The following is a 21,161-nucleotide window of genomic DNA, read 5'->3' on the forward strand; positions in this document are numbered from 1 at the left end:
CGCAAATATCTTTGGTTGGTTAAACACAGCAGTAGTGAACGTGTGTGTCCAGAGCCTTCCCTCTCTCTCTCTCACTCACTCACTCACTCACTCACTCACTCACTCACTCACTCACTCACTCATGTCATGTGCAGTGGCTCTTATGATCTCCAGAGAAACTACAAGCTCACAAAGTTTTTTTTTTAGCTCATTTGAGTTCATTCCAAGTAAAAAAAAACTGCATGCATCCCACCTGCGATACATACTGTATAAAACATCAGAGTTTTGTCGCATTTGCTACAAATATAAAATAGAATGTGTGAACTGTGAACCCATAAATTCATAGCTATTTAGATATTTGGCATAAATATTGTATTAAGTATGTCTGACTTTCCCCACAGTCAGCACAGTGACAGCTAGGCTTCTATGCTAGTGTATATTCTGTTTTCTGAGGGATTTCACTCAGCCATATTGGGTCAGTGGTTACTGGTTACATGCTGCTCCACACTTTGTGGTACCACGAATCGAGAAAACAGCAACGATCTGAAGTTGTATCAACTATTTTTTTGACAATTTTAGGAAGTCGCAATTTTCCAAAAAACAAAAACGAAACAAAAAAAGTATTTGAAACATGAATGCCATGCTCGAGAATAGGGATGTCAGGGTATAAAGCAGGGACGCAAATGGGGAAGAAGATAATTATGATTTATTTCATGTTTTTTCCAAGCCCAGGTATACTCTCCTAACGGTTCTTCTGTTTGTGTCGTTTGCCACACACTGTGGTGTAATGGAGCCACATCTCCAGTCTGAAAGGACTATCTGTTGTTCTGACATTTCTGTGTCTGCACGCACGCACGCACGCACGCACGCACGCACGCACGCACGCACGCACACACTTGGCACAGTAGCGTAAAGTAACAAAGTACATTTACTTAGGTAATGTACTTAAGTTGGCCTACACATTTGAGTTAAGTACTTTGCTTGAGTATTTCCAATTCCCGATACTTTTACTTCTACTCCACTACATCTCGGATCCTTATATTGTACTTTTACTCCACTACATTTATTTGAAAACTAGTAGTTACTAGTTACTTTGCAGATATAAATGATAATATAATAAAACACACATAAACCACTTTAGCCCAATTTTATACCTGAAAATAGCGGATAGGCGAATAGTCGATCTACAAGCTCACAATTGTGAGCTTGTAGATCACAAGTGATCAGTGTCTGCATCCGCGTGACTCAGACAGAAACAGGCGCACACACGCAGACACACATCGCACACACACACGCACACACGCACACGCACACGCACACGCACACACACACACACACACACACACACACACACACACGCACGCACACACACACACACACACACACACACACACACACACACACACACACACTCAAGAGAGCCTGGCATGGCATTACACATGACGTCGCCCCACCAGCCAGGCGCCCCCTGGGGGTCCGTGCAGGCTGTGCTCCAGGCTCGTATTGATTAGAGATAGGGTGTTGCGGAGGAGAGCAGCCCGGGCGCGTCGTCTCGTCACACGCTCCCATGACGTGCTTCACGTTCCACTGAAGCCCCACACCGTGGCTCCTCTGTTACTCCACGCACAGCCCTTTCTGACCTTGTTGACTCTATATGAACGCGGTGCGAGTGCCCAAACACAGATGTAACACACACACGCACACACACACACACACACACACACACACACACACACACACACACACACACACACACACACACACACACACACACACACACACACACACACACACACACACGCACACACACCCTGCCAGCCGGACCTGGAAATAGTGAACCTATCTGATCTAGTAGTTCAATCTCAACACACCATTGTGAGCTTGTCACAGAGACAGAGAGAGAGGGACAGAGAGAGAGAGAGGGAGAGAGAGAGACAGACAAGGAGAGACAGAAAGAGACAGAGAGAGACAGAGAGCCAGAAAGAGACAGAGACAGAGAGAGAGAGAGTCTATTGATCAGTGTAATCTAATAACTTCATGAACTATTTTCGAACATGGTTGAAAGTGTTTCCAAATGAAGATACGATAAGCTAGAGCAGTGGTTCTCAAAGTGGATTCCATGGACTCTGTGGGCTCCTTTAAGGGGGTCTAAATTGAACCCGTTAGCCAGGGGTCTTCAACGTTTTCAGGCCGGGGACCCCCAAACTGATGGGGAGATGGAGCAGGGACCCCCTACCACCTCGTAGGGTGGGGGGGTCGGGGCTACGACATATTTTTTTTATTTTAAACAAGTTACAAGTACAAGTTACAGCGAGCAGGGTGGGCCGTACCACTACCATTTCTAAACATACTACTTATTAACTGAGAACCAATGTCAATAATATCAACAATCTGTCAATTGCATAGTAATCATGTATTCAAGCTATTCAAAATGGAAAGAATCATGATTTAGTTTTTAACATAAATGTGAAATGTGAAATGAAGAAAAAAAAACTTTTTTTTTAAGCAATAATTTTGCGGACCCCCTGCAGTACCTCCGCGGACCCCCTAGGGGTCGCGGACCCCCTGTTGAAGACCCCTGTAGGGTTCATTTGGTTCCATTTGTACACTTTACAAGAAGATTCTCAAAGAGAACACCAGCACTCACGGAACATTCCTCTTAAGGCACTGACATTAAGGTCGGCATGGTACGCTGCAGAGCAGCCAGCAACAACCAACGCGTTTCTGCGTTTTATCAGATTCATCAGCGGTGTATCCATTTGTACACTATCAGAGTTAAGGGGAGACCTTGAAATGTGTTCGAGAAACACTGAGCTAGAGGATACCATTCATTTTCGATGCAAGCCAGTGACATGAAGATACAAAACTATACAGTCTACCATTCATTTACAAAGGAAAACCAGCAACATGAAGGTTCAAAGCTACACCCGGGCCTCGTGGCCGCTACAACATCTACAAAGCTAGACAGTCCAAGTAGAGCTGTCTTCAACTGCAGCTGCAAAGCTACAAAACGGCTGAGTGTTTTGTTAGTTTTTCAGAAAACTGTTAAGGTGAGTTCAAATCTGGATAGTTCAAGCTGCGCTGGATATGTTTGTCCCCGATTCAATATAAATGTCTTCTAAATACTTCTAAGTTCCTTTGAAAAAAGCATGTTTCTACGTCAGTGGTTCTCAAACTTTTTAATGTCAAGGACCACCAGAATTATAGACCCTCATCTCGAGATATGTTGTTCCAGGGACCCCCAGATGCAAATATTTGAGTTACAAAGGTTTGCTTTGAAAATGATATAATTCAATGATATATTCAAAGATTTGCACAAATGTTCATGACAAAAATAGCAGATCTATATCTGCTATTTTTCAATAGCTAAAATATAAAATAATTCAATCTCTTTAAAGGGTTTCATTTGGAGATGCACTAAGGTGCCCTCTCTCTCTGCAGCTTTGCCCACGCTCGCTCCTCGACGCTCCTCGGGGGGAAAGCAGTGAAGAGCTGTAATGCTATCGCTGTCTCGCTACTTAGCCATTAGTCATGGCATCTTTTATCAGGAAGCCGTGAGTAAGCCGGTGTTCTTTTACAGCCATTCTGGGGAGTGAGGCATTTCTTGGCTCGGCATCAATGCGTCTTCCTCCATTTCTTCTGCCTTCCCTTCAGTGGTGGAAAGTAACTATAGGGATACTTTGTAGCCTACTTCTGCTACATCTCAGAGAAAAATTATCTTTTTATTCCACTGCAATCATTTGTTAGTTACTTTTTAGCTTCAGATTAGTGCAAAACATACATTAACTATGCACTCAAATGCCCTTTTACACTTAGGCTATTTGAAAATAGCCGATCGATCTACAAGCTCACAGCAACGTACTGTAATTCATATGGCCTCTGTCCAGTGGATACCATGACGTCCAAGACTGTTACTTTTCAGGATTCAATTCAATAGTATAGCAGATCTACAAGCTGAAAACCTGCGTTTTGAGCCTATGGATCTGCTTTTGTGTGCCACTTTTTATGAGCAGGGCATTAATTTCCAAAAAAATAAATAAATAAATAAATAAATAATAATGGTAATAATAATAATACGACATCGAATATAGAGATAGGAGGTTTCAGCCAGAGAGCGACAATACAATAAAAATACAATACAATATTAGAATACTACTCAGTAGCATTTAAAACTAAGCAGCTACTTTTACTTAAGTAAAAAAAACATTTAGTACTTGTCGCCCACACGTTCCCACTGTCTAGCGCGACAGCGTCTCTCTCCCCGACCTCGTGGGTAATAAACTAAATGCGAAAGTAATTATGCCAGATGATTAAAGCCCCATAATTGTATCTATTTACATAAATTACGCAATTACGCAAAATGTGATTGATACTCGTCCTGCGGAGATGTTGAGACCCGTCTCTAAAGCCGCCGCGGGAAGCTTGTGCTTGCCGCTGATCTAGTTCTTAATCTAAGCCATAATATTTGGATCCATCATCTGAAGTGTAACCTAATTAAATGATCACTCACCGGCGAGTATAAACATTTGGCGACGATGATGCTAATTAATAGCGGCTGAGCGCCCGCGAGGCGCTGCGTGCTCAGACGCTATTATGGCATTTGTCTAAAAGAGTTTAATAGTAGACTTTTGATTAATACGGCGCCATAATGAGCTCGGAGGCCCAGCCAGCCTCCGACACTGACAGGCTGGAGAGAGTGATTGAAGGGGAGGGGAGGGGAGATGAGAGGCTGACTGCTGCCAAACGCTTGTTTTGGGAACGCCGCACAAGTCGTGGGAGTCGGGCCGGGAAGCCTGGCAGGCTGGCAGGCTGTCTGCCTTCATCTGCCGTACCTTTTAATAATAATAGATACATATTTCCTCCAGCAAGGGAAATTCAGTATTTTCAGCCCAACCTAGCTGATTCGCTGCCCACAAGTAGCACGTGAGCAATTAGGGGTTAAGAGTCTTGCTCAGGGACACACGTTGACATTGCTACCCTGGCCTGGAATCAAACCTGGGACAACGAGAAGCTCTGGTTCTCCAGGCAGGCTCCCTAACCACTCAGCTATGCTACTCCTTTTGTAAGGATCGTGTCAGATAACGTAAGATGGTTGCAGCTGGCCTCACTGCAGTGGGAAGGAAGGCCTACACAGTACCTGCATTCAGATTTAAAATACAGATTATTATTATTTGTTTAGTTTTTTTGCGACCGAAGGTTGCAGTTTAGTATGTGAAACGGCACATACTGACTCTGTCCGTCTAGACATGTGTACGTGTACACTTTTTTACGGCCATGGGTTTGACGCTCTGACATCATGCTCTGACATCACTGTGATGTCACACTAACAGAATCCCTTTTATGCCCATATATCGAGTACCCTGATTTCATCAATATTAAGCCCATATCTAACAGGACTTCATATGGTAATGCTCATATATGGAGGCCACATCAGCCACACTAACAGAATCCATATATGGCCAAGGCAGATGGTCAAGACAGCCCATATCTGTGTGGCTGGTTCTACAGACAGGGATCTCCATGTATGGGCATAAAAGGGAAAAGACATCATAGGACTTTCACATAACAAATAACTGAGTAAGCATGTTTGGGCTCTCAAAGCATATCTCCATACATACCCTTTATTATTATCTTCTTCATGGATGGAAATCTAGTTGTTACCGGGCAGATTTTTTCGGCCTGAACACTGTGATTTATTGAACTGGACAGCGTCCATACCCTGCCAACGTGCACATGGACTTTTATACGCCGGTGGAGAGATGTGTGTGTGTGTGTGTGTGTGTGTGTGTGTGTGGGGGGGGGGGGGTAGCGACTTTGGCACCGGCCGGAGTGTGGTTTATGAGATCACAACGTCAGACGGCAGGTTCCGATGACAAAAGGAAAAGGCAGGAATATTCCATCCAGAGAGTTATGCTCGCGTTCGGATGCCAGCCCGTGATGGGATTAAAAAAATATCGATCGCCAAGTCATGTTCATACGCTTGTTACTTGAGGGAGAAAAAAGAGAGAGAGAAAAAAAAGAAGAGATGACCTTGATCACTTAATAAGAACAACTACTGTGACAACTACTTTGATTATCTCAGTCAGTAAAATGTCCAGCGCGCAAGAGAAAAATTGAATGAAAAGAGCATTGACATTTGCCCTCATTTGCAATGCTGTCGAGCCCTATTTAGACTTCCCCTATTTAGATCTACAAGCTCACAATGATTTGGGTTGTGATGCGTTGCAAGCATGTAGATCTGCTATTCTCTACGAATTTTGAATACATTTTAGACATGATAACTTGTGACATTGTGCATAACTAGTAGGCCTAGGCTACCATTGGCACTTTAAGTATATTTTGATGCCAGCACTCTAGTACCGGTATGTCAAGTCAAATTTGAATAAGCTTTTTACTTGTAACAGAGTGTTTCTTCATTGCAGCATTGATACTTTTACTTAAAACGTGAGTAGTATACTTTTTCCAACCACTGCCTGCTGCTATACTGCAGGCACTACTACTCTCTCTCTCTCTCCTCTCTCTCTCTCTCTCTCTGTGGTTCTTGGGGGGGGGGGGGGGGGGGGGGGGGGGGGTTTGGGGGGTCCCACTCCCCAGATGATTAAGATTGTGCAATGTGCAACATTGTTTTCTCACTCAACAGTAAACAAACCAACATAAGTTTAAGTGTATAGGGGGTATAGGCACATTTCTAAAGTGACAATTGAAGGACTTTTAATACCTCTAAAATGACAAATTAAACATTGGCCAAATTGTCAAATATTAGAGGCTGAAATTGTGAAAATAGTCGATCTACATATTTTCAAAATAGAACCGTGTTTTAAAAAATGTAATTCCTCAACTCTTAGTGTTCGTCAGGGTGGGGGGTCCCCAGTTAAAATATGATTAATTTGGGGGTCGCGGCCTGAAAAGGTTGAGAACCGGTGCCTGCACCGGATGGCATCGCCCTGAGGGGGGGCGAGAGGAGTAGTCCAACAAATTATTGTTATGAGGCACGGCGGAAGAGTCACTTATATACAGTATATGATATATATATATGATGTCTTAGCTCCATGTCGGGTCCTGTGGCTCTGAGTGGGGGCTCGTATAGCTCAGGGCTCAGCTTCCCCCCCAGACAGACACTGTGTCAGGATCCGTATGAGAACGACCGCCGTGCTCATGTTACCTGGCAGCCTTATAGGTGAGGTCAGATGATGTCAAGAGGCGGTTAAAAAAAAGTGTCTGGTTCCTCCTTCAAGTGGAACTGTGCCCAGAGCTTCCTGGAGGGCTGCGGTCGGTTGGTGGCCCCCAGGGCTTTGTAGCCAGAAGGTACCTGGGCTCTGAGAGGCAATCCTGGGTAGGATGGGTCGCTGGCAGGGACGTGCTGTTCCATTGGGAAAAGCGGGACAACTCCCGAACGGCCGGTTCATTCCCTGGCCGGTCCAGGCCGGGCAATTAGGAAAAAAATAAAATGTCGGCCTTCGTTCCATTTTGGGGGCTGGGCGGCCAACAAAGTAAATCATCACTGTCGGGCAGAAACCTTGTATCTCCAAGTTTCAAATTGATAATTTTTTTTGCAAAGCAAATCCCTGCTTCATCATACAAGGCCGTCGCACGAAAGTAGTGAAAACAGCAGATCTACAAGCACACAACGCCTCGCGTTGCGAGGCGTTGTGTGCTTGTAGATCGGCTGTTTTCACTAATTCAAACCATTTTTAAAATGATAAATACAAAACAAACGGTTTTGGACATACAAGTTTTCCACCCGACAACGACGAAATATAACTCATGTACAGTAATTGGCCCACTGGCTTGTCACTTGTCATGATCTGAAATGGCAAATCTTTGAGTAGCAGCAGCAGCGCTATAGAGAGAGATCTCTCTCTATAGCGCGCAATGAGGGCCTCTCCAACTCTTTTTCCCGGGCTGAATCAGGGGCCCAGCACGTCCCTGCATGGTACGATGGGTCGCTGGGAGTAATAAACCCTGACATGCAGTGATTGTCGCTATGCACCGTTGCCCCGATTTGTTACCGAAGTAGAAGTACAGCAGCAGTAAAAAAAGTAACTGCCCCTATCTCTCCACGGGCGTATAAAGTTCCATATAGAAATAACTCGGACAAATGCTCTGCCGGGCACACTCATATTTGTCTTGAGTATAAAAGTGCAAAAGTATATTGGCATCAGAGCAGGAATTTCAGGGAGGCCATGAAGGCCATGGCTGTCGTTGCCCCTCAGTTTAGCCTTGTGCCCCTCTAAAAAATGGCATGCCCTGAGGCCACAGTGCCTTAATGCCCCAGCCCAGCTGACTGTACTACTTTCTCCTCTGTCTTTGTCTTGTCAATATGTAGACACCAGTGTCTTTCTTGTCATGTAGACACCAGTGTCTTGTTGAGTCCCCATTTTTAAACCAAACCAGTGACTTTGATTTGTGCAGGGCTGAGCATCAGATCGTAAATACCCAATTATTTATTTCACAGCACACATATTAAATTGAACCCTTAAATTAATTTAATTATTTCAATGGACTAAAATCTAGTTTTATTTGGCTCGTCTGAGGACGACATAGAGAGAGAGCGCCTTTCTGCCCTGGCATTTGGCCTTTGTGCACTCAAAAAATGGACAAGCCCAAAGGCCAAGTGGCCTTGCCCCTAAAATGATGAAATTCCAGGCCTGATTGGCATCAAAGAATACTTAAAGTACAAAAAAATTGTCATACTGTACACACATCTTTGAGGATATTTCAAAATGTCATGCTCAAATTGTCATCAAGCTCACAATGAGTCGCAACAAATTGTGAGTATGTGGATCGGCTATTTTCAAAACACAAGAATACGGGTTTTGTATCTGCAAAGTCTATACCCCAGGGATTTTAGTCAGGAACCCACAGGCCCAAAATCTCAAGGAATAGGGTTGAACCTGTGATGTCAATCCATACTTTTTATTTCTGTATTATCTATTAGTTTGGTCATTAAGGTCCACAGAATGAGAGGTCTGCTCTGCTGGAAACATCGTGAAAAAAAGTTTTGGCCATTTGTATATTCACTGTCCCATCGACTTCACTATTATACAGGAAAAGAAAAAAAATGCTTTAAGTAGCATGCAAGGGGTCAAACCAGGGGTTCTTCATGATTCTGAATCCATTGAAAGCGTTTTTTTTGCATGAAAAACATTCCTTGGGCAAAAAAATGTGAAAAGTGATGACTCATCCCAAAAAAAGTAAAACACAGTGATGACACTTTTAACAATTCTGTTACAAAACTAGTGAAAATATCAGATCTACAAGCACACAATGCCTCGTGATGCGATGCGCTGTGTGCTTGTAGATACGCTATTTTAAAAATGATGTACAAAAATAACGGTTTTGGACATACGAGGTTTCCACTCGACAACGACGATAAGTTCTCATAAGGGTATCACAATGAACACCTTTTTCAATGAAAAACTCCATTATTATACCATTAGAAAGCATAAATATATCGCTGTTCTACCCAGCCTCCCCCTCCCCCACCCATCTCGGGAGTGACAACTAATTATACAACAGCGGGGGCCGCCTGAGCGCATCCTGTCATTGGGTAACTTTAACTCTCGTACATTTGCTTTGAAACAAAACCGTTGTGCTTTTTGTGTTTGGTCACACGTGAAATAAGATCTCAGTATTAGATATATAGATATGAGACACTGGCTGGCTGGGTGCAGGTAGATGGAAGAGATGAGGGCCAGTGGGAGATGCTGCACACACACAAACGTGCACACGCACGCACGCACGCACGCACGCACGCACACACACACACACACACACACACACACACACACTGTTGGTCAGTCAGTGTTAGGAAAGTTCACTTTCTACATGAACTAGTTCAAAGTTCAGTTCACAAAATGTTAAAATTTTCAGTTGATCTGGGCGATTTTTTAAAAACTCATTTTTCGACACTGCTCCTACAGATTTTGCCCTAAAATCACGTAAAGCGGTACACAGTATCTCTAAAGTCATGTCATCAACATGGATCTGTCCCATTTCACATATTTCCTCCTGATTGGCTACCATTGCCTTCTAAAGTTTGTGTATACTATTAAAACCTATTGTCTTGATTAGTAAAGAAAAATACTCAATGAGTCACTTTTATTTGAATAATAACATGAGATGAGAATAACAAAAGGTTTGAGGGTACGGCGCCCTCTCACACACTCTCGTGCCGCCGAGCCTGATTTGAAGTGTTGCCTGAGGGGGGATACGGCACTCGTGTGGAGAATACTGGGCAAACAGCAGCCGTTTTGCCAACGACCCGTGCAGTCCCCTGAGTGCCCTCATGTCATAACTTACAGGGAAGCCAAACTATTTCCACACTTTTGACCTGTATGAAGCGGGAGGGTTTTCCCAATTCTTCCGTGGGGTTATCATCATCGCTGACTGCAGCAGTGAAGTGGAGCGTAACGTAACGCTGTCTCTCTCTCTCTCTCTCTCTCTCTCTCTCTCTCTCTCTCTCTCTCTCTCCCCAGTCTCCTCTGTCAGCGGTCTGTGCTCAGTGTGTAACTGTGTATCTGACACCTCTCTTTTTTTTCTCTCTCCTCCGTTGGAAGCACGCATGTGACGAATGCACAAACCATAATAACGCCTCGTGGTTCGGACGTGCAATTGGACGTCCACATGCGTGGAAGTGAATCACGATTGGGGTTGTGATTTCGATTCACTGAATCGAATGTAAATTTCGATTCATTTCGATTCGAATCGAGAATTGTGACAGCCTTAGCATCAGTAGGTACTACTACGGCTGATGAGAATACTACCAGATAGATTTACTTTGACTATTCATATATATTAGGTAGTTAAAAAAGAAAAAAAAGAAAAGACAGATGCACAAGCCCACAAGTTTGTATTCTGCAAAAAAATATTGTCTTTTCTTGATTTTTTATTATTCTCTCTTTTGGGTGTCCCCTGTATGGCACAACATTTTCTATCAATTCACAGGCCCCAATTGGCATCAACATGTTTGATAACCGCTGCTATCAGGCTCCGCTGCCGAGCCCTGTTGCGTCCTGCATGGGCCTCATTTCTTGTGACAGAAAAAGGATGCATGAGCGGGGAAGGAGGAGAGGCCGCACTTTGAGAAGGAGACAAGGCGACAGTTAGAGGGCAAACAGAGCCGTCTGGGATACGTTCTTAAAATACCCCTTTAACTAGGCCAGTGCGTGGAGGCTGGGGGTGCACGGTGGCGGAAAAAGTACTCAAATGTTTTACTCATAAGTAAAAGTATCGATACTCTAATGTAGAAATACTCTGTTACAAGCAAAAGTACGGAAGTAAAAGTATAAACATATATAAGTACCAAAATAGAAAGTACTCATTTCTCAGAATCTCCCATTTCACAAGTTTTCAAATGTATCTTTTGAAATAGCTGATCTACAAGCTCACAATGCGTCCCGATGCGACGCATTGTGAGCTTGTAGATGCATGGGCCAAATAGCCAAAGTTTAAATAGGGTAGCCTAGCGCGGGGACTGCCCATAAGTCCGAAGGTTCATTAGTCCGAAGGTTCATTAGTCCGAATTTAGTGAGGGTTACTGAGGTTAAGGTTAGGGTTAGGGTTTGAGTTAGGCATAGTATTCTTAACAAATTCGGACTAATGAACCTTCGGACTAATGAACCTTCGGACCAATGCCATGGCACCGCCTAGTGCAGCTAGACTTATCTGCCATTGCTAACACAAGGCAGCAGATAGTCAGGGTCTTGCCCTGCTCAGCTATGTAAAATGTTTAAATATTTCAATGACCACCATAAAGGCCCATTCCCACTGGGCCAGATAAACAGATAAAAAAATATCTTTCTCCATTCAAGTGGATGGTAAGATCCTGATAAAAAAATATCTATCACAGATACTTTTTTTTATTAATGAAGGAATGAGTTTATCTGGAGGGCTGAATTGTCATGTGAAGCTTGACCAATCCTCAAAGTATGGTCTCATTGGACATTTTTAATCATCCAATCATCAGACCGGGACGGACGTTACACACATATTCTGGATGTACGGGACAGATAAAACCTGTTCATTCTGGACTGGAATGACCATATATGGACATGAACGGGACACACACGGGACACACACGGGACACACATGTACGGGACAGATAAAACCTGTTCATTCTGGACTGAAATGACCATATATGGACATGAACGGGACACACAAAGCCGCTCCTTGGAAGCGGCTTTCACCGCTTCAAAAAGATTTATATATAAGTAGACGATCTGCAAGCTCACAACACGTTCCAACCGCTTTGCCATGCAGTGAAGCAAACTTCTGTAAGTAGCCCCCGGCCCCCTCCCCCCCATTTTAAAACAACCTGACGGAGCGAGGTGGGTTGGAACAAGATTCATGGCGTCCCATATTCCCTTCCATTGATGAGCTCTCCAGCCCGGGGATAAGGATTTTGCATGTCGTTAAAAAAGGTAAATTGCTGCCTTTCAATCCTGCACAATATCACCCCCACGGCCCCTGTCCAGTCCTATAGCCGCCACATAATGAATTCCAGTAATGAACCCAGGGCCGGGCCCCCCCTCTTACACAGGGAAAAGGTACAATATAACCCATTGAGGCATGCATGATGCCCAAAATGTCTTCTAAATCCTTTTAGAAGACAGTTTTCTGAAAAAGAAACATATCGTCAAATGATTTAAAAATAGTGAAAATATCCGATCTACAAGTACACAATGCCTCGCATGGCGAGGCGTTGTGTGCTTGTAGATCTGCTATTTTCACTACTTTTGTGAGACACTCAAGTAGGATGAAGTGGGGCTATAATTTACGAAAAATCATACAAATTTGAAACTTGACGATAATAATGTTGCTATAATTAATGGTGCTCAAACTTTTTCATGACAAGGACCCACAAAATGATTTGTATTCGGCCACCCGAATCCCCCCAATAGCCAAAGTAACAATATAGTTACGGTGGTTCAAATGATTGTGTGACTCAAGACGCTTTCCCGGCGTAGGCGGGATAAATTGTAAAGTGTTGTACAACGCGGGGCCACATTTGTCACCATTACAGCCAATATTTGGTGACTCGCAGATGAATGCGTCCCCGGAGAGCACTAAAGGGAACGGTCCTGGAAGTAATCTAATGTGAGTCATGATAGTCGTCTCCGCGCACGGGGCTCCTGTGAGGTCCAGGTATAATGGGCTCGGCATTATACCACGGCAATACTGCCCCTTATTGCAAAGCAGGCACGTGGCCACACATAGACGTCAAAAGGGGGCTTGAGCCCCTGCCCTTTTATACGTCTGTAAAAAAAAAGTGCCCTCTCCAGACCATGAATGCAGTTATTTACAATGGTGAAAGAAATGCAAATGCCCTCCTTTCCATGCCATGCCTGAAGGCGGCGTTCAGGAGAATCGCCTTGTCCAACTCTTCCTGAACTTGAATGCAGTATCTTATGTTGAAAGAATTGCCCTCTCCGTGTAGAATAGAAAATGTTATGCCACATCTCGAGCTGCGACGCGTTTTGAGCTTGGAGGCCTGCCATTTCTGATATTTCCACCAACATTATAGCCCCTGCCTCTCTTAACATTCTCTGCACGTCCCTGTTTCAAAGCACAAAACGTCCTGTGGAAACCTTGTACGTGCAAAAAAATAAATAGCGTAACTTTTTTACAGGGAAATGGTGGAAAACCTTCGTTCCAGTGGATCCAATCAAGAATAAGGAGGTTATGTTTGTCACCATGTACAAGCACATGCTGTGGAATGTCTTGTGGAAGACTCTAGAACATCCTACACATAATAATATGCCTAATAATATACAGTATGATATACTAGTTATTCACAAGCTCTTCTTGTTAATGCTTTTCATTGGGTTCAGTATCTAAAAAGCCACAGACACACTTTTACTTTCAAAATGTCCCTGAAATAGCCAAAAATGTTATTTTTTTGCGTGTTTGTTGCTACTTTTGTGTCACACACTCTAGTATTAAGAAATAGGGCATTATGCAAAATGTAACATTGCTCCTCTACCCTCTTCTACTATCTCTGAACATGGTTCCTGCGCATTTGCTGATTTGTCTTTCTTTTTAGCTAATAGGGCCTGGGGGATAGATTGAATCTTGACCCTCAGATCAAAGCTTGTGATCAAAAATAGAAGAGCAGGGTAACAAAAGGCAACCACCCCAATTTTATAAGTCCCCAATAAGGTCCCCAAATGATTTTTTGGGGGGTCCCCACCCAGTTTTCTCACTCAACAGTAAACAAACCAACATAAAGTTTATGTGTATAGTACATTTCTAAAGGACTTTTTACTACCTCTGAGATGGCAAATGAATCAACTGTAGATGCCGAAATTGTGAAAATAAATAAAAAACTGTGAGCATGTAGATCGGCTATTTTCACCATGGAATCGTGATACACAAAATAATGACTCAACTCTTAGTGCTCATCAGGGTGGGGGGTCCCCTGTTAAAATATGATTATTTTGGGGGTCGCGGCCTGAAAAGGTTGAGAACCACTGCTCTATATTACAGATTAGACTAAAGTAAAGAATCTTGGAGATACAAGGTTTCTACCCCAAAGTGAGTAAAGGCGTAATGGTTATTAGACCGCTCTCTGTGGGTTCTCTGCCGCGCTCGTATAGGTGGTAATCGTACGCAGCGGGTCTATTAATAATATGCCTGACAGAGTAAACATAGATGGATCAGGGTAGCCTAGAATAAATGGGAAAAGGTCAAGGTTATGTATTCTAATCATAATTTCTATCGAGTGTTTCTCCAATAGCACGTGTCACTGTTTCCCTCCAGCTCTCTAATAAACGGAAAATGTTTTTTTTTAGACGGACAATTTCAGCCAATGAGGAGAGAGTATCCATTCATCTGCTTCAGTTTGTATAGTGTCCCCGTTTCCGTTTCAATGTTGTCTGCTCATTTCTTTGTGTAATCACATCACAATTGCTCTTGTTTTTCATGTGTCCATGTTCATGTGTGCTCTATCTCTCTCTCTCTCTCTCTCTCTCTCTCTCTCTCTCTCTCTCTCTCTCTCTCTCTGTGTCTCTCGATTGGATGAAATTGGTATCCCCACCTGCAAATGCGTTTTCTGTACCCTATTAAGAGCTTGCGAGTCATGGAGACCCCATGTTACTGAACCAACACTATAGCAGGGGTTCTCTCTTTTTAGGTTGTGACCCCCAAAATAAACATATGGGGACTGGGGGACCCCCTCCCTGACAAGCACTTGGAATTGTAGGTATTACATTTAATGTGACTCGGTTTCACAGATAAATATTGTGAAATTAGCCTCTTGCTTACATAATATTTGACAGTTTGGCCAGTTTGGTATTAAAACGGTCTTGAAAGTCCTTAAATTGTCACTTTATAAATGTGTAGATACCCCGTATACAGTTATACTGTGTTTTGGTTTGTTTACCATTAGTGAGGAAAAAAATGAAATCATCTGGGGACGCCACAAAATAATTTGGGGATCCTCCTGGGGGCCGGGTTAGACCCACAAGTTTGAGAACCGCTGTTCTATAGCAATGATTGCTGTCAGAATACAGAGCTATTTAACAGTTCTTTCAACAATAGAAAGTCACTTTACTGCACCTTTAAGGCTCTGTTTACTGAACGTGTACCTACTCTCAGAGTTACACATGGATGGATAAACACACTGAGGATTTAACGGCGTAGTATCTTCTATTGAGTACTATTGCATTATTGGGGTAATAACTCACATACAGTATAAGTCTTATAAGCCTTGCATGCATAATGGTGCTGTAAAAAAAGTGCTCTTCGTTTAATAGCGTTGGGGTTGCATCACTCATTCCCCAACAAACCTCTCTGGGGCACACTTACTGTAAAGCTTTTTCCACAATCTCTCTCTCTCTCTTTCTCTCTCTCTCGGTCCGAGTCAGGGGCAGAACACAACTGAGTACATTCACACACTTATCTACAACTTTCCAACGTCCCATCGTGCATTGCGCAGAAGGTGTGCGGCAGCTTCCGACGCAGCAGCCGAGAGTGATCTTCAAGCTCACAATGTTAACCGGAAGTGTCCCGCAGATAATGCTATATTAAATTCTCGCGGAAACAGGTAGATACTGTACTTAAGCACAGGTGCTTTTATATTAATGGAGTATTTACACTTTTTGTATACTTTATGGTTCCACTCCACTACTGTACATATCAGAGGCAAATACTGTCCTTTTTTAAACTCCACTACAATCATCTGACAGCTTTCATCACTCAAGCGGTACATTGTATTGTACTTTGGCCAGTCAAGCTTGTAGATCTGCTATTTCTAAAGGTTTACTTTGGTACTTTGGAAGTATGTTGATGCCACTACCTTTGTACTTTTACTCAATGCACAGTTTTGAAAATGTTGAAGCAGACCTCCAAGCTCACAACGGATCGTGCTGCGATGTGTTGTTGGAGGTCGGCTATTTTCCGTGCTTGATGTCACGCTGAACTAAGCATAATCAAGTCGATACTGGAGATGGCATTGATTTCTACACAAAGAGGACAATTCTTTCGACATAAGACGCTGCATTCAAGTTCAGGAGAGTTTGGACAAGGCAATTCTCCTGCCTTCAGCTATGGCATGGAAAGAGGGGCATTTGCATTTCTTTCAGTAAAAACTGCATTCATGGTCTGGAGAGGGCACTTTTCACAGATGGATTAAAGAGCAGGGTCTCTCCCCACGATCATTTCAAAGTCTAATGTCACTGTCCGGCAGAAACCTCCTACGGTATATCCATATTCTAACTATTTTGTGTTCTTAACGCCCTACTTGATCACACTACAGGTCACACAAAAGCATCCAAAAGCAACAGATCCGCCTGCCCGATTTTGTAGATCTGCTACTTTTGCTATTTTAGAATCTGAATCCTGAAAAGAGCAACACAGCTTTGGCCATAATAAGGTTTCCACACCACCCTGACATGAGGAGGATATACACCCCCTGAACCCTATACCCCCTGAACCCTATACCCCCTGAACCCTATACCCCCTGAACCCTATACCCCCTGAACCCGTCCACCTGATCAGGGACGTGCTGGCCATTGGGAAAAGTGGGACAACTCCCGAACGGCCGGTTCTTTCCCGGCCGGTCCAGGCCGGCCATTAGGAAAAAATTAAACTGTTTGCACAAAAGTAAAAATTAAACTGTTTGCACAAAAGTAGTGAAAACAGCAGATCTACAAGCACACAACTTTGTAGATCGGCTGTTTTCACTAGTTTAAATCATTTTTAAATGATAAATACAAAACAAACGGTTTTGGACATACAAGGTTTCCACCCGACAACGACGAAATATAACTCATGTAATTGGCCCACTGGCTTGTCACTTTGTCACAAATCTTTGAGTAGCAGCAGCGCTATAGATATAGATCTCTCTCTATAGCGCGCAATGAGGGCCTCTCCAACTCCTTTTCCCGTGCTGAATCAGGGGCCCAGCACGTCCCTGCACCTGATACTCATTACACATGCAAAGAGGATCGTCACAGCGAGCCCACTGAGATCTCCACTAATTGGGTCCCTGGCATGAATACATTCTCACGTCGAGGGAAAAAAAAAGCTGGATTTGCTGGGCGCGTCATTCAGCCAGCCGCCCATATGCCACCCCGGCTAAATGATTACATCTATTGTCGGGGGTAGTATACGTGCCACGAGTGCTGAACCTTTCCTTTCTCCAAGAGGCCGAACGCAATTAGCCTCGCAGGGATCCGAGAAAAAAAGGGCTTTACAAAACGGAGCGCGGCTGCGATAGGATGAAAAACAACCATCGCTCCACCGAGCAAAAAACAACACAACAAGCAGTGGAAGGGGGCATATTAGAAAAGAGATTCAAGGACGTGGCATAGATATCCTGTTATCCGCTTAAAACCTATATATTTGGTTGACCAGAGTGCCCCAGGGGCTTTGTATTAGGTCTGCTTTGCAGTCTGCTTATGTTCTTTAGAAACATCATCTTAAATCAGACACCAGACTATTTTTACAATCAGTACTTAAAATCAACCATCACACACAATTATGACACCAGGAATGCCAGTCTTGGTTATTTAAATCCTCCAGCTCCAAAAACAAATCTTCAAAAACACACAGTTATTTATAGATCCATATCATTCTGGAATTTGTTACCACCTCATATTAATCTCACACAAAATAAGTTATCATTCAAGATAGCTTTAAAGAAACACTTATCACAGCTGACCACATGACTGAAATATTGATCTTGTGTTGTATCTAATTATAATGTTATGTTGTATATAATTTTTTGTATAATGTTTTTGTAATTATGTATTTTTCATGTTTTTATATTTGTATGTCTTTTATATGGACCCCAGGAAGACTAGCTGTCGCTCAGGCATCAGCTAATGGGGATCCATTCAATAAACAATAAACAATAGTCGCTGCGACACGTTGTGAGCTTGCAGATCTGCTATTTTCAGACCGCAACCAAGCATAAAATGACTTTCTGGATCTCTTCTCCACTAGTCCCTCCCCTATATAGTTTTTATTTGTTAACAAAATTGTCAGTATATTTAGTCATAGTTTTAGTCATCGTAGCTTATGTTTTAGTCATCATAACTATGTTTTGCACCCTGTCTGTCCGTCCGTCCGTCCATCCGTATGACGGCCGGGCTACACCAAGCCGTTTTGCGCGCGTCAGTGCGTATGCGTGCGTATGCGCGTTTTGGATAGATCCAATGTATATCAATTCAGCCGGCTACACCAGGCTCACGGATAGCGCGAACAACGGATACGCATGCTGTAAAATAGGATCGGTTCTATTTTTTACATATGCGTATGCATTTTGTACACAGACTCTCTGGTCTCCCGCACATACCCCCTCCTTGGTGTAGCCATCAGTGTCTGTCCATCCGTCCGTCCGTCCGTCCGTCCTAACTAACTAACTAACTAACTAACTAACTAACTAACTAACTAAATATACTAAATACATTTTCTGTTAACCAAAGACACCAAGTTTATCCAATTAGAAGGGAGAAGCCATAAGCTTCAATTTGATGCTGTTCCGTTTCCAATTTAGTCTGATTTTTGGAGCTGTGTGGAACACAAGCTCCCTATACGTGGCCGTGTGTGTGGGTATGTCTGCGTGTCTGTCTGTCTGTAGCCTACAGGACCTTTTGTGACCACACGAGGGCGCTGTTGTTCCGGCCAGGCCAGACACACACACACACACACACACACACACACACACACACACACACACACACACACACACACACACACACACACACACACACACACACACAGCTCCACTTCGAACAGAGGTTCGATTTTGTTTAGTTTTTTGCTTTTTTTCCCCTCTCTTATCACCAATTGTACTTTTACCCCGAAGTTCTCTCTCCTGATTGGATGAAATTGGTATCCTGACCTGAACATGTATTTTCTGTTTATTAAAAAGCTGTCGGGAGACACGGAGACCCCCTGATACTGAACAAACACTCCATAGCAGTAATTAGACAATAGATCTACTTAACACTTATTTAACCCATTTAGGCCTAGAATTATTGACTGCTTTAACTGTTGAAAAATAGCAGATATACAAGCTCGAGCTTGTAGATCTGCTATTTTTGAAAAAGTCGTGAAAATGTGTGCAAATCTTTGAATAATGTGTATTTTTAAAGCTAATGTTTGTAACTAAAATTTTGCTTCTGGGTGGTCCCTGGAACTAAATATTTTGAGATGGGGGTCCGTGGCCAAATACATATCATTTTGGGGGTCCTTCACATGAAAAGGTTTGAGAACCACTGACATAGTAGTGTCTCAAGAACAGACTAACTGAGCTCCAGTTAAGTGAAAAGGACCTTTTCTTTGATGATGGCTGGCCAGATTGCTGACATTGAAACATAGGGTTTTAAAACAAACCTTAGAAAGATTCAAAAGACACTTATAGAATCGGGTCAAAATTCAATTTTTCAAGTTTTTTCGAAAATGGCAGATCTACAAGCTCGCAGCGCGGCACTCGGTGCCGCGCTGTGAGCTTGTATATCTGCTATTTTTCAATAGTTAAAGCATAAAATAATGATACACAATGTACCCGTTCTAAATGGGTTAAACAGAAAGGATATCACTAATTTTATCACCCAAGCTCTCGGAGTTAGACTTCACAGCTTGTGAAGTTAAAATATCAATAGCAAGGAAGCACTTTGAGAGCATAAAAAAAGAGAGGGCCAGTCTAACCAAATCTGAGCGAGACCAAACGTAATCTACTGTGAGAGCTGTTATCTTTAACACGTTGACGGCGCCATTACGGAGGTGAAGCGAAGTGGCGTGTCTTTGTGTTTTACCAAACTGTTGCACCAACTGTGTTTCTTAAAATTATCTTTTTATTTTTGCTCTGCGACGTAACTGTCATTCACACATCTGTCAGGATCTAACAGTGAATTATTATTAACATGGCGTACTTATTATAATATCGGCACTGTCTAGCAGAAACTTTTGTTTTTGTTAATTAATGTCCTACTTCGTTGTACAACAGAGTCGTGTAAGAGCAGCGAAAATAGACGATCTAGATTCTACAAGCTCAAACAACGCGGTTTGGGTCCATTCACTTACTATACAGGAAAAAAAGACCCCCCAACAATCTTCTTTGAGTAGCATGTGAGTGGTCTAACTACAGGGTTTTTTTATGATCCTGAATCCATTGCAAGCATTCGTTTTGCACAAAAAACATTTGTCGGGTTAGAAACGGACACCACAAAACGGAGCTGACCCCAGAAAAGTGATGACTTATCACTATACCATAGTTCTATGGGTCCGTTTGTAGCCAGAGGAATGTTTTTTGTGCAAAATAAATGCTTGCAATGGATTCAGAATCATGACAAACCCCTAGTTAGACCCCTCACATGCTACTTAAAGAAGATCTTTTGGGGGGTCTTTTTTTCCTGTATAAGTGAATGGACCCAAACTTGAAACCCCTGAATTTACCTTGATCCACTAAATATATCATTCACAACTTTTAATATGTTATTTGGATGACCCTAAGGATCATAAAAACCATGAACCATTACTATTGCAATTTCTTTTGGGTCAGGCCCTTTTTTAGCTTAGATTGACTGGCCTATTGGTAGTCTCTCAAGAACAGACTAACTGAGCTCCAGTTAAAGGGACAGTTCACCTCTGGGGCAACCAGATCTTATTTTATTGTTGTTTGGGACACGATCAACACAATCCTGAGTTATTTTTTGTGTTCAATCTGTGTTTTG

At 42.9% G+C, this 21,161-nt stretch overlaps 1 protein-coding gene across 1 annotated transcript in view; it reads right to left on the minus strand.

The window, feature by feature from the left end:
• The window catches only part of LOC308282668 (shisa family member 6), a gene marked incomplete at both ends in the record, with an annotated part of 142,659 nt that overhangs the window by 37,793 nt on the left and 83,705 nt on the right, over positions 1–21,161 (minus strand). The window lies entirely within an intron of this gene.

Source organism: Nannobrachium achirus (assembly GCF_963921795.1).
Source record: "Nannobrachium achirus genome assembly, chromosome: 4".
Lineage (NCBI taxonomy): Eukaryota > Metazoa > Chordata > Actinopteri > Myctophiformes > Myctophidae > Nannobrachium > Nannobrachium achirus.